The following is a 14162-nucleotide window of genomic DNA, read 5'->3' as shown; positions in this document are numbered from 1 at the left end:
GTCCTTCACACCCTTGCTGCAACTCAAGAAGTTCCCCGACATACCCGTTTCCACTCGAGAGGAAGCACGTGGGTCCCGCACACATCCAGGGGAGCCCCGTTTCCGCCTCCTAGCTCGAGATGAGGGATCCTTTCCCTGTTTCGTTGGGAAAGAATTCCCGGCGTTCCCGTCGCATCTCAAGAGGAGGCGCTCTCCACAGGAAAGGCGAGAGGAACTCCAGGGTCGTGCCACCATTCCAAGAGTCCCCCAGATGTGTCAGTCCATTCCAGAGGAACCTGCTTTCCCTGCACTGCCTTGACGTTCAAGCCGAGGATCGACTCCCACCACGTGTGCACGTGGGACAGCCCTGTGGGAAAGCCTCGTGGGAAAGCCTCGTGGGAAAGACTCGAGGGAAAACCATAGATTCTTTGATCCACGCGGCGGACTGCGTGACACTGCTGCTACCGCTCTGGAGGAAAGCGCAAGTGCATGCCCGCATTCGAGACGAGGACTGACTCCCCTGGGGAGACTCCAGAAGTACCCCAAGATCCATGTCAGCACTGGAGAGGAATCCTCAGGTTCCGGCCCGACTCCACACAAGGTCTTAGGCCCCGGCATCGACGGGAGAAGAATCCCGAGAGGCCCCCGAGGAACTCGCATGGGGACTGGCCTTTCCTGAGGCCACCAGAGCGGTTCCCTGAGGTCCCCGTCGTAAGTCGAGAGCACCTGCCGCAACTCGAGAAAATCCAGGAGGTTTTGCCCTCCAGGCGAGATGAGGCCCATTTCCGCTGAGGCTTCTCGAGGCCAATCACATCTAACCAATGGAACTTCCAAAGGGTCCTTCACACCCTTGCTGCAACTCAAGAAGTTCCCCGACATACCCGTCTCCACTCGAGAGGAAGCACGTGGGGTCCCGCACACATCCAGGGGAGCCCCGTTTCCGCCTCCTAGCTCGAGATGAGGGATCCTATCCCTGTTTCGTAGGGAAAGAATTCCCGGCGTTCCCGTCCCATCTCAAGACGAGGCGCTCTCCACAGGAAAGGCGAGAGGAACTCCAGGGTCGTGCCACCATTCCAAGAGTCCCCCAGATGTGTCAGTCCATTCCAGAGGAACCTATTTTCCCTGCACTGCCTTGACGTTCAAGCCGAGGATCGACTCCCACCACGTGTGCACGTGGGACAGCCCTGTGGGAAAGCCTCGTGGGAAAGACTCGTGGGAAAGACTCGAGGGAAAACCATAGATCCTTTGATCCACGCGGCGGACTGCGTGACACTGCTGCTACCGCTCTGGAGGAAAGTGCAAGTGCATGCCCGCATTCGAGACGAGGACTGACCCCCCTGGGGAGACTCCAGAAGTACCCCAAGATCCATGTCAGCACTGGAGAGGAATCCTCAGGTTCCGGCCCCGACTCCACACAAGGTCTTAGGCCCCGGCATCGACGGGAGAGGAATCCCGAGAGGCCCCCGAGGAACTCGCATGGGGACTGGCCTTTCCTGAGGCCACCAGAGCGGGTCCCTGAGGTCCCCGTCGTAAGTCGAGAGCACCTGCCGCAACTCAAGAAAATCCAGGAGGTTTTGCCCTCCAGGCGAGATGAGGCCCATTTCCGCTGAGGCTTCTCGAGGCCAATCACGTCTAACCACTGGAACTTCCAAAGGGTCCTTCACACCCTTGCTGCAACTCAAGAAGTTCCCCGACATACCCGTCTGCACTCTAGAGGAAGCACGTGGTGTCCCGCACACATCCAGGGGAGCCCCGTTTCCCCCTCCTAGCTCGAGATGAGGGATCCTTTCCCTGTTTCGTAGGGAAAGAATTCCTGGCGTTCCCGTCGCATCTCAAGAGGAGGCGCTCTCCACAGGAAAGGCGAGAGGAACTCCAGGGTCGTGCCACCATTCCAAGAGTCCCCCAGATGTGTCAGTCCCTTCCAGAGGAACCTGTTTTCCCTGCACTGCCTTGTCGTTCAAGCCGAGGATCGACTCCCGCCACGTGTGCACGTGGGACAGCCCTGTGGGAAAGCCTCGTGGGAAAGACTCGAGGGAAAACCATAGATTCTTTGATCCACGCTGCGGACTGCGTGACACTGCTGCTACCGCTCTGGAGGAAAGCGCAAGTGCATGCCCGCATTCGAGACGAGGACTGACTCCCCTGGGGAGACTCCAGAAGTACCCCAAGATCCATGTCAGCACTGGAGAGGAATCCTCAGGTTCCGGCCCCGACTCCACACAAGGTCTTAGGCCCCGGCATCGACAGGAGAGGAATCCCGAGAGGCCCCCGAGGAACTCGCATGGGGACTGTCCTTTCCGGAGGCCACCAGAGCGGGTCCCTGAGGTCCCCATCGTAAGTCGAGAGCACCTGCCGCAACTCGAGAAAATCCAGGAGGTTTTGCCCTCCAGGCGCGATGAGGCCCATTTCCGCTGAGGCTTCTCGAGGCTAATCACGTCTAACCACTGGAACTTCCAAAGGGTCCTTCACACCCTTGCTGCAACTCAAGAAGTTCCCCGACATACCCGTCTCCACTCGAGAGGAAGCACGTGGGTCCCACACACATCTAGGGGAGCCCCGTTTCCGCCTCCTAGCTCGAGATGAGGGATCCTTTCCCTGTTTCGTAGGGAAAGAATTCCCGGCGTTCCCGTCGCATCTCAAGAGGAGGCGCTCTCCACAGGAAAGGCGAGAGGAACTCCAGGGTCGTGCCACCATTCCAAGAGTCCCCCAGATGTGTCAGTCCATTCCAGAGGAACCTGTTTTCCCTGCACTGCCTTGACGTTCAAGCCGAGGAACGACTCCCACCACGTGTGCACATGGGACAGCCCTGTGGGAAAGCCTCCTGGGAAAGCCTCGTGGGAAAGACTCGAGGGAAAACCATAGATCCTTTGCTCCACGCGGCGGACTGCGTGAAACTGCTGCTACCGCTCTGGAGGAAAGCGCAAGGGCATGCCCGCATTCGAGACGAGGACTGACTCCCCTGGGGAGACTCCAGAAGTACCCCAAGATCCATGTCAGCACTGGAGAGGAATCCTCAGGTTCCGGCCCCGACTCCACACAAGGTCTTAGGCCCCGGCATCGACGGGGGTGGAATCCCGAGAGGCCCCCGAGGAACTCGCATGGGGACTGTCCTTTCCTGAGGCCACCAGAGCGTGTCCCTGAGGTCCCCGTCGTAAGTCGAGAGCACATGCCGCAACTCGATAAAATCCAGGAGGTTTTGCCCTCCAGGCGAGATGAGGCCCATTTCCGCTGAGGCTTCTCGAGGCCAATCACGTCTAACCACTGGAACTTCCAAAGGGTCCTTCACACCCTTGCTGCAACTCAAGAAGTTCCCCGACATACCCGTCTGCACTCGAGAGGAAGTACGTGGTGTCCCGCACACATCCAGGGGAGCCCCGTTTCCCCCTCCAAGCTCGAGATGAGGGATCCTTTCCCTGTTTCGTAGGGAAAGAATTCCCGGCGTTCCCGTCGCATCTCAAGAGGAGGCGCTCTCCACAGGAAAGGCGAGAGGAACTCCAGGGTCATGCCACCATTCCAAGAGTCACCCAGATGTGTCAGTCCATTCCAGAGGAACCTGTTTTCCCTGCACTGCCTTGACGTTCAAGCCGAGGATCGACTCCCACCACGTGTGCACGTGGGACAGCCCTGTGGGAAAGCCTCGTGGGAAAGACTCGAGGGAAAACCATAGATTCTTTGATCCAGGCGGCGGACTACGTGACACTGCTGCTACCGCTCTGGAGGAAAGCGCAAGTGCATGCCCGCATTCGAGACGAGGACTGACTCCCCTGGGGAGACTCCAGAAGTACCCCAAGATCCATGTCAGCACTGGAGAGGAATCCTCAGGTTCCGGCCCCGACTCCACACAAGGTCTTAGGCCCCGGCATCGACGGGAGAGGAATCCCGAGAGGCCCCCGAGGAACTCGCATGGGGACTGTCCTTTCCTGAGGCCACCAGAACGGGTCCCTGAGGTCCCCGTGGTAAGTCGAGAGCACCTGCCGCAACTCGAGAAAATCCAGGAGGTTTTGCCCTCCAGGCGCGATGAGGCCCATTTACGCTGAGGCTTCTCGAGGCTAATCACGTCTAACCACTGGAACTTCCAAAGGGTCCTTCACACCCTTGCTGCAACTCAAGAAGTTCCCCGACATACCCGTTTCCACTCGAGAGGAAGCACGTGGGTCCCGCACACATCCAGGGGAGCCCCGTTTCCGCCTCCTAGCTCGAGATGAGGGATCCTTTCCCTGTTTCGTTGGGAAAGAATTCCCGGCGTTCCCGTCGCATCTCAAGAGGAGGCGCTCTCCACAGGAAAGGCGAGAGGAACTCCAGGGTCGTGCCACCATTCCAAGAGTCCCCCAGATGTCTCAGTCCATTCCAGAGGAACCTGTTTTCCCTGCACTGCCTTGACGTTCAAGCCGAGGATCGACTCCCACCACGTGTGCACGTGGGACAGCCCTGTGGGAAAGCCTCGTGGGAAAGCCTCGTGGGAAAGACTCGAGGGAAAACCATAGATTCTTTGATCCACGCGGCGGACTGCGTGACACTGCTGCTACCGCTCTGGAGGAAAGCGCAAGTGCATGCCCGCATTCGAGACGAGGACTGACTCCCCTGGGGAGACTCCAGAAGTACCCCAAGATCCATGTCAGCACTGGAGAGGAATCCTCAGGTTCCGGCCCGACTCCACACAAGGTCTTAGGCCCCGGCATCGACGGGAGAAGAATCCCGAGAGGCCCCCGAGGAACTCGCATGGGGACTGGCCTTTCCTGAGGCCACCAGAGCGGTTCCCTGAGGTCCCCGTCGTAAGTCGAGAGCACCTGCCGCAACTCGAGAAAATCCAGGAGGTTTTGCCCTCCAGGCGAGATGAGGCCCATTTCCGCTGAGGCTTCTCGAGGCCAATCACATCTAACCACTGGAACTTCCAAAGGGTCCTTCACACCCTTGCTGCAACTCAAGAAGTTCCCCGACATACCCGTCTCCACTCGAGAGGAAGCACGTGGGGTCCCGCACACATCCAGGGGAGCCCCGTTTCCGCCTCCTAGCTCGAGATGAGGGATCCTATCCCTGTTTCGTAGGGAAAGAATTCCCGGCGTTCCCGTCCCATCTCAAGACGAGGCGCTCTCCACAGGAAAGGCGAGAGGAACTCCAGGGTCGTGCCACCATTCCAAGAGTCCCCCAGATGTGTCAGTCCATTCCAGAGGAACCTATTTTCCCTGCACTGCCTTGACGTTCAAGCCGAGGATCGACTCCCACCACGTGTGCACGTGGGACAGCCCTGTGGGAAAGCCTCGTGGGAAAGACTCGTGGGAAAGACTCGAGGGAAAACCATAGATCCTTTTATCCACGCGGCGGACTGCGTGACACTGCTGCTACCGCTCTGGAGGAAAGTGCAAGTGCATGCCCGCATTCGAGACGAGGACTGACCACCCTGGGGAGACTCCAGAAGTACCCCAAGATCCATGTCAGCACTGGAGAGGAATCCTCAGGTTCCGGCCCCGACTCCACACAAGGTCTTAGGCCCCGGCATCGACGGGAGAGGAATCCCGAGAGGCCCCCGAGGAACTCGCATGGGGACTGGCCTTTCCTGAGGCCACCAGAGCGGGTCCCTGAGGTCCCCGTGGTAAGTCGAGAGCACCTGCCGCAACTCGAGAAAATCCAGGAGGTTTTGCCCTCCAGGCGAGATGAGGCCCATTTCCGCTGAGGCTTCTCGAGGCCAATCACGTCTAACCACTGGAACTTCCAAAGGGTCCTTCACACCCTTGCTGCAACTCAAGAAGTTCCCCGACATACCCGTCTGCACTCTAGAGGAAGCACGTGGTGTCCCGCACACATCCAGGGGAGCCCCGTTTCCCCCTCCTAGCTCGAGATGAGGGATCCTTTCCCTGTTTCGTAGGGAAAGAATTCCCGGCGTTCCCGTCGCATCTCAAGAGGAGGCGCTCTCCACAGGAAAGGCGAGAGGAACTCCAGGGTCGTGCCACCATTCCAAGAGTCCCCCAGATGTGTCAGTCCATTCCAGAGGAACCTGTTTTCCCTGCACTGCCTTGTCGTTCAAGCCGAGGATCGACTCCCGCCACGTGTGCACGTGGGACAGCCCTGTGGGAAAGCCTCGTGGGATAGACTCGAGGGAAAACCATAGATTCTTTGATCCACGCTGCGGACTGCGTGACACTGCTGCTACCGCTCTGGAGGAAAGCGCAAGTGCATGCCCGCATTCGAGACGAGGACTGACTCCCCTGGGGAGACTCCAGAAGTACCCCAAGATCCATGTCAGCACTGGAGAGGAATCCTCAGGTTCCGGCCCCGACTCCACACAAGGTCTTAGGCCCCGGCATCGACAGGAGAGGAATCCCGAGAGGCCCCCGAGGAACTCGCATGGGGACTGTCCTTTCCGGAGGCCACCAGAGCGGGTCCCTGAGGTCCCCATCGTAAGTCGAGAGCACCTGCCGCAACTCGAGAAAATCCAGGAGGTTTTGCCCTCCAGGCGCGATGAGGCCCATTTCCGCTGAGGCTTCTCGAGGCTAATCACGTCTAACCACTGGAACTTCCAAAGGGTCCTTCACACCCTTGCTGCAACTCAAGAAGTTCCCCGACATACCCGTCTCCACTTGAGAGGAAGCACGTGGGTCCCACACACATCTAGGGGAGCCCCGTTTCCGCCTCCTAGCTCGAGATGAGGGATCCTTTCCCTGTTTCGTAGGGAAAGAATTCCCGGCGTTCCCGTCGCATCTCAAGAGGAGGCGCTCTCCACAGGAAAGGCGAGAGGAACTCCAGGGTCGTGCCACCATTCCAAGAGTCCCCCAGATGTGTCAGTCCATTCCAGAGGAACCTGTTTTCCCTGCACTGCCTTGACGTTCAAGCCGAGGAACGACTCCCACCACGTGTGCACATGGGACAGCCCTGTGGGAGAGCCTCCTGGGAAAGCCTCGTGGGAAAGACTCGAGGGAAAACCATAGATCCTTTGCTCCACGCGGCGGACTGCGTGACACTGCTGCTACCGCTCTGGAGGAAAGCGCAAGGGCATGCCCGCATTCGAGACGAGGACTGACTCCCCTGGGGAGACTCCAGAAGTACCCCAAGATCCATGTCAGCACTGGAGAGGAATCCTCAGGTTCCGGCCCCGACTCCACACAAGGTCTTAGGCCCCGGCATCGACGGGGGTGGAATCCCGAGAGGCCCCCGAGGAACTCGCATGGGGACTGGCCTTTCCTGAGGCCACCAGAGCGGGTCCCTGAGGGCCCCGTCGTAAGTCGAGGGCACCTGCCGCAACTCGAGAAAATCCAGGAGGTTTTGCCCTCCAGGCGAGATGAGGCCCATTTCCGCTGAGGCTTCTCGAGGCCAATCACATCTAACCACTGGAACTTTCAAAGGGTCCTTCACACCCTTGCTGCAACTCAAGAAGTTCCCCGACATACCAGTCTGCACTCGAGAGGAAGCACGTGGTGTCCCGCACACATCCAGGGGTGCCCCGTATCCGCCTCCAAGCTCGAGATGAGGGATCCTTTCCCTGTTTCGTAGGGAAAGAATTCCCGGCGTTCCCGTCGCATCTCAAGAGGAGGCGCTCTCCACAGGAAAGGCGAGAGGAACTCCAGGGTCATGCCACCATTCCAAGAGTCCCCCAGATGTGTCAGTCCATTCCAGAGGAACCTGTTTTCCCTGCACTGCTTTGACGTTCAAGCCGAGGATCGACTCCCACCACGTGTGCACGTGGGACAGCCCTGTGGGAAAGCCTCGTGGGAAAGCCTCGTGGGAAAGACTCGAGGGAAAACCATAGATCCTTTGATGCACGCGGCGGACTGCGTGACACTGCTGCTACCACTCTGGAGGAAAGCGCAAGTGCATGCCCGGATTCGAGACGAGAACTGACTCCCCTGGGGAGACTCCAGAAGTACCCCAAGATCCATGTCAGCACTGGAGAGGAATCCTCAGGTTCCGGCCCCGACTCCACACAAGGACTTAGGCCCCGGCATCGACGGGAGAGGAATCCCGAGAGGCCCCCGAGGAACTCGCATGGGGACTGGCCTTTCCTGAGGCCACGAGAGTGGGTCCCTGAGGTCCCCGTCGTAAGTCGAGAGCACCTGCCGCAACTCGAGAAAATCCAGGAGGTTTTGCCCTCCAGGCGAGATGAGGCCCATTTCCGCTGAGGCTTCTCGAGGCCAATCACATCTAACCACTGGAACTTCCAAAGGGTCCTTCACACCCTTGCTGCAACTCAAGAAGTTCCCCGACATACCCGTCTGCACTCGAGAGGAAGCACGTGGTGTCCCGCACACATCCAGGGGAGACCCGTTTCCGCCTCCTAGCTCGAGATGAGGGATCCTTTCCCTGTTTCGTAGGGAAAGAATTCCCGGCGTTCCCGTCGCATCTCAAGAGGAGGCCCTCTCCACAGGAAAGGCGAGAGGAACTCCAGGGTCGTGACACCATTCCAAGAGTCCCCCAGATGTGTCAGTCCATTCCAGAGGAACCTGTTTTCCTTGCACTGCCTTGACGTTCAAGCCGAGGATCGACTCCCACCACGTGTGCACGTGGGACAGCCCTGTGGGAGAGCCTCGTGGGAAAGCCTCGTGGGAAAGACTCGAGGGAAAACCATATATCCTTTGATCCACGCGGCCGACTGCGTGACACTGCTGCTACCGCTCTGGAGGAAAGCGCAAGTGCATGCCCGCATTCGAGACGAGGACTGACTCCCCTGGGGAGACTCCAGAAGTACCCCAAGATCCATGTCAGCACTGGAGAGGAATCCTCAGGTTCCGGCCCCGACTCCACACAAGGTCTTAGGCCCCGGCATCGACGGGAGAGGAATCCCGAGAGGCCCCCGAGGAACTCGCATGGGGACTGGCCTTTCCTGAGGCCAGCAGAGCGGGTCCCTGAGGTCCCCGTCGTAAGTCGAGAGCACCTGCCGCAACTCGAGAAAATCCAGGAGGTTTTGCCCTCCAGGCGAGATGAGGCCCATTTCCGCTGAGGCTTCTCGAGGCCAATCACATCTAACCACTGGAACTTTCAAAGGGTCCTTCACACCCTTGCTGCAACTCAAGAAGTTCCCCGACATACCAGTCTGCACTCGAGAGGAAGCACGTGGTGTCCCGCACACATCCAGGGGTGCCCCGTTTCCGCCTCCTAGCTCGAGATGAGGGATCCTTTCCCTGTTTCGTAGGGAAAGAATTCCCGGCGTTCCCGTCGCATCTCAAGAGGAGGCGCTCTCCACAGGAAAGGCGAGAGGAACTCCAGGGTCGTGCCACCATTCCAAGAGTCCCCCAGATGTGTCAGTCCATTCCAGAGGAACCTGTTTTCCTTGCACTGCCTTGACGTTCAAGCCGAGGATCGACTCCCACCACGTGTGCACGTGGGACAGCCCTGTGGGAGAGCCTCGTGGGAAAGCCTCGTGGGAAAGACTCGAGGGAAAACCATAGATCCTTTGATCCACGCGGCCGACTGCGTGACACTGCTGCTACCGCTCTGGAGGAAAGCGCAAGTGCATGCCCGCATTCGAGACGAGGACTGACTCCCCTGGGGAGACTCCAGAAGTACCCCAAGATCCATGTCAGCACTGGAGAGGAATCCTCAGGTTCCGGCCCCGACTCCACACAAGGTCTTAGGCCCCGGCATCGACGGGAGAGGAATCCCGAGAGGCCCCCGAGGAACTCGCATGGGGACTGGCCTTTCCTGAGGCCACCAGAGCGGGTCCCTGAGGGCCCCGTCGTAAGTCGAGGGCACCTGCCGCAACTCGAGAAAATCCAGGAGGTTTTGCCCTCCAGGCGAGATGAGGCCCATTTCCGCTGAGGCTTCTCGAGGCCAATCACATCTAACCACTGGAACTTTCAAAGGGTCCTTCACACCCTTGCTGCAACTCAAGAAGTTCCCCGACATACCAGTCTGCACTCGAGAGGAAGCACGTGGTGTCCCGCACACATCCAGGGGTGCCCCGTATCCGCCTCCAAGCTCGAGATGAGGGATCCTTTCCCTGTTTCGTAGGGAAAGAATTCCCGGCGTTCCCGTCGCATCTCAAGAGGAGGCGCTCTCCACAGGAAAGGCGAGAGGAACTCCAGGGTCATGCCACCATTCCAAGAGTCCCCCAGATGTGTCAGTCCATTCCAGAGGAACCTGTTTTCCCTGCACTGCTTTGACGTTCAAGCCGAGGATCGACTCCCACCACGTGTGAACGTGGGACAGCCCTGTGGGAAAGCCTCGTGGGAAAGCCTCGTGGGAAAGACTCGAGGGAAAACCATAGATCCTTTGATCCACGCGGCGGACTGCGTGACACTGCTGCTACCACTCTGGAGGAAAGCGCAAGTGCATGCCCGGATTCGAGACGAAAACTGACTCCCCTGGGGAGACTCCAGAAGTACCCCAAGATCCATGTCAGCACTGGAGAGGAATCCTCAGGTTCCGGCCCCGACTCCACACAAGGACTTAGGCCCCGGCATCGACGGGAGAGGAATCCCGAGAGGCCCCCGAGGAACTCGCATGGGGACTGGCCTTTCCTGAGGCCACGAGAGTGGGTCCCTGAGGTCCCCGTCGTAAGTCGAGAGCACCTGCCGCAACTCGAGAAAATCCAGGAGGTTTTGCCCTCCAGGCGAGATGAGGCCCATTTCCGCTGAGGCTTCTCGAGGCCAATCACATCTAACCACTGGAACTTCCAAAGGGTCCTTCACACCCTTGCTGCAACTCAAGAAGTTCCCCGACATACCCGTCTCCACTCGAGAGGAAGCACGTGGTGTCCCGCACACATCCAGGGGAGCCCCGTTTCCGCCTCCTAGCTCGAGATGAGGGATCCTTTCCCTGTTTCGTAGGGAAAGAATTCCCGGCGTTCCCGTCGCATCTCAAGAGGAGGCGCTCTCCACAGGAAAGGCGAGAGGAACTCCAGGGAAGTGCCACAATTCCAAGAGTCCCCCAGATGTGTCAGTCCATTCCAGAGGAACCTGTTTTCCCTGCACTTCCTTGACGTTCAAGCCGAGGATCCACTCCCACCACGTGTGCACGTGGGACAGCCCTGTGGGAAAGCCTCGTGGGAAAGCCTCGTGGGAAAGACTCGAGGGAAAACCATAGATCCTTTGATCCACGCGGCAGACTGCGTGACACTGCTGCTACCGCTCTGGAGGAAAGCGCAAGTGCATGCCCGCATTCGAGACGAGGACTGACTCCCCTGGGGAGACTCCAGAAGTACCCCAAGATCCATGTCAGCACTGGAGAGGAATCCTCAGGTTCCGGCCCCGACTCCACACAAGGTCTTAGGCCCCGGCATCGACGGGAGAGGAATCCCGAGAGGCCACCGAGGAACTCGCATGGGGACTGGCCTTTCCTGAGGCCACCAGAGCGGGTCCCTGAGGTCCCCGTCGTAAGTCGAGAGCACCTGCCGCAACTCGAGAAAATCCAGGAGGTTTTGCCCTCCAGGCGAGATGAGGCCCATTTCCGCTGAGGCTTCTCGAGGCCAATCACATCTAACCACTGGAACTTTCAAAGGGTCCTTCACACCCTTGCTGCAACTCAAGAAGTTCCCCGACATACCAGTCTGCACTCGAGAGGAAGCACGTGGTGTCCCGCACACATCCAGGGGAGCCCCGTTTCCGCCTCCTAGCTCGAGATGAGGGATCCTTTCCCTGTTTCCTAGGGAAAGAATTCCCGGCGTTCCCGTCGCATCTCAAGAGGAGGCGCTCTCCACAGGAAAGGCGAGAGGAACTCCAGGGTCATGCCACCATTCCAAGAGTCCCCCAGATGTGTCAGTCCATTCCAGAGGAACCTGTTTTCCCTGCACTGCCTTGACGTTCATGCCGAGGATCGACTCCCACCACGTGTGCACGTGGGACAGCCCTGTGGGAAAGCCTCGTGGGAAAGCCTCGTGGGAAAGACTCGAGGGAAAACCATAGATCCTTTGATCCACGCGGCGGACTGCGTGACACTGCTGCTACCGCTCTGGAGGAAAGCGCAAGTGCATGCCCGCATTCGAGACGAGGACTGACTCCCCTGGGGAGACTCCAGAAGTACCCCAAGATCCATGTCAGCACTGGAGAGGAATCCTCAGGTTCGGGCCCGACTCCACACAAGGTCTTAGGCCCCGGCATCGACGGGAGAGGAATCCCGAGAGGCCCCCGAGGAACTCGCATGGGGACTGGCCTTTCCTGAGGCCACCAGAGCGGGTCCCTGAGGTCCCCGTCGTAAGGCGAGAGCACCTGCCGCAACTCGAGAAAACCCAGGAGGTTTTGCCCTCCAGGCGAGATGAGGCCCATTTCCGCTGAGGCTTCTCGAGGCCAATCACATCTAACCACTGGAACTTCCAAAGGGTCCTTCACACCCTTGCTGTAACTCAAGAAGTTCCCCGACATACCCGTCTGCACTCGAGAGGAAGCACGTGTTGTCCCGCACACATCCAGGGGAGCCCCGTTTCCGCCTCCTAGCTCGAGATGAGGGATCCTTTCCCTGTTTCGTAGGGAAAGAATTCCCGGCATTCCCGTCGCATCTCAAGAGGAGGCGCTCTCCACAGGAAAGGCGAGAGGAGCTCCAGGGTCGTGCCACCATTCCAAGAGTCCCCCAGATGTGTCAGTCCATTCCAGAGGAACCTGTTTTCCCTGCACTGCCTTGACGTTCAAGCCGAGGATCGACTCCCACCACGTGTGCACGTGGGACAGCCCTGTGGGAAAGCCTCGTGGGAAAGCCTCGTGGGAAAGACTCGAGGGAAAACCATAGATCCTTTGATCCACGCGGCGGACTGCGTGACACTGCTGCTACCGCTCTGGAGGAAAGCGCAAGTGCATGCCCGCATTCGAGACGAGGACTGACTCCCCTGGGGAGACTCCAGAAGTACCCCAAGATCCATGTCAGCACTGGAGAGGAATCCTCAGGTTCCGGCCCCGACTCCACACAAGGTCTTAGGCCCCGGCATCGACGGGAGAGGAATCCCGAGAGGCCCCCGAGGAAGTCGCATGGGGACTGGCCTTTCCTGAGGCCACCAGAGCTGTCCCTGAGGTCCCCGTCGTAAGTCGAGAGCACCTGCCGCAACTCGAGAAAATCCAGGAGGTTTTGCCCTCCAGGCGAGATGAGGCCCATTTCCGCTGAGGCTTCTCGAGGCCAATCACATCTAACCACTGGAACTTCCAAAGGGTCCTTCACACCCTTGCTGCAACTCAAGAAGTTCCCCGACATACCCGTCTCCACTCGAGAGGAAGCACGTGGTGTCCCGCACACATCCAGGGGAGCCCCGTTTCCGCCTCCTAGCTCGAGATGAGGGATCCTTTCCCTGTTTCGTAGGGAAAGAATTCCCGGCGTTCCCGTCGCATCTCAAGAGGAGGCGCTCTCCACAGGAAAGGCGAGAGGAACTCCAGGGAAGTGCCACCATTCCAAGAGTCCCCCAGATGTGTCAGTCCATTCCAGAGGAACCTGTTTTCCCTGCACTTCCTTGACGTTCAAGCCGAGGATCGACTCCCACCACGTGTGCACGTGGGACAGCCCTGTGGGAAAGCCTCGTGGGAAAGCCTCGTGGGAAAGACTCGAGGGAAAACCATAGATCCTTTGATCCACGCGGCGGACTGCGTGACACTGCTGCTACCGCTCTGGAGGAAAGCGCAAGTGCATGCCCGCATTCGAGACGAGGACTGACTCCCCTGGGGAGACTCCAGAAGTACCCCAAGATCCATGTCAGCACTGGAGAGGAATCCTCAGGTTCCGGCCCCGACTCCACACAAGGTCTTAGGCCCCGGCATCGACGGGAGAGGAATCCCGAGAGGCCCCCGAGGAACTCGCATGGGGACTGGCCTTTCCTGAGGCCACCAGAGCGGGTCCCTGAGGTCCCCGTTGTAAGTCGAGAGCACCTGCCGCAACTCGAGAAAATCCAGGAGGTTTTGCCCTCCAGGCCAGATGAGGCCCATTTCCGCTGAGGCTTCTCGAGGCCAATCACATCTAACCACTGGAACTTCCAAAGGGTCCTTCACACCATTGCTGCAACTCAAGAAGTTCCCCGACATACCCGTCTCCACTCGAGAGGAAGCACGTGGGGTCCCGGACACATCCAGGGGAGCCCCATTTCCGCCTCCTAGCTCGAGATGAGGGATCCTTTCCCTGTTTCGTAGGGAAAGAATTCCTGGCGTTCCCGTCGCATCTCAAGAGGAGGCGCTCTCCACAGGAAAGGCGAGAGGAACTCCAGGGTCGTGACACCATTCCAAGAGTCCCCCAGATGTGTCAGTCCATTCCAGAGGAACCTGTTTTCCCTGCACTGCCTTGACGTT

This window comes from Ovis canadensis, chromosome 24 (genome assembly GCF_042477335.2).
Source record: "Ovis canadensis isolate MfBH-ARS-UI-01 breed Bighorn chromosome 24, ARS-UI_OviCan_v2, whole genome shotgun sequence".
Taxonomy (NCBI): domain Eukaryota; kingdom Metazoa; phylum Chordata; class Mammalia; order Artiodactyla; family Bovidae; genus Ovis; species Ovis canadensis.
The sequence above is the reverse complement of the archived record's forward strand: the minus strand, read 5'-3'. Positions refer to the sequence as shown.